The sequence below is a fragment of the Chrysochloris asiatica genome, unplaced genomic scaffold, assembly GCF_000296735.1.
Source record: "Chrysochloris asiatica unplaced genomic scaffold, ChrAsi1.0 scaffold00456, whole genome shotgun sequence".
NCBI classification, from domain to species: Eukaryota; Metazoa; Chordata; class Mammalia; order Afrosoricida; family Chrysochloridae; genus Chrysochloris; species Chrysochloris asiatica.
Window position 1 is genome coordinate 499,363 of NW_006408974.1, and position 599 is coordinate 499,961.

Sequence of the window (599 nt, forward strand, 5' to 3'; positions counted from 1 at the left end):
ACATTCAGTCTAATCTAACACTGCAGTCTTCTGCCCAAAGTTGATCATCACAGTAACAGACATGTCAAATATTTCCTAATTTTCCTTACTTAATCTTTATGTTATTGTTGACATTAAGTGTGGTTGAGAAGGTTCTGACTCATAGAAACCCTACACAGAGTTTCCGATGAGTGACTGGTCTATTTGAAACACAGATATTTCAGTTAACAGTTCAGTGCTTATACTATAGCACCACACCAATAGTTACATTATAGTACTATTTAAAATGGTACTTATAACATTAATGAGATGCATACATATTCATATTAGACACTTTTTAGACTTCAACATAGATGCCAACATATTCATATTAGACACATATTAGACGTCAAAAAAATGAAATTTTCAATGGCAACTCAATTTTCAAAGAACTAAAATTTTGAATATCAAAGAATAAACTGAATAGATTATGCAAACTGAATATAAATTTTTACCTGTTTTGATGCCATTTATTTTTAAATGTGCTGTTCTTGTTACATACCATCATAGTGACCTTATGAACAGCAGAACGAAACACTGTTTAATCCTAGTCCAACCTCACAATTGTTGCCATGCTTGAG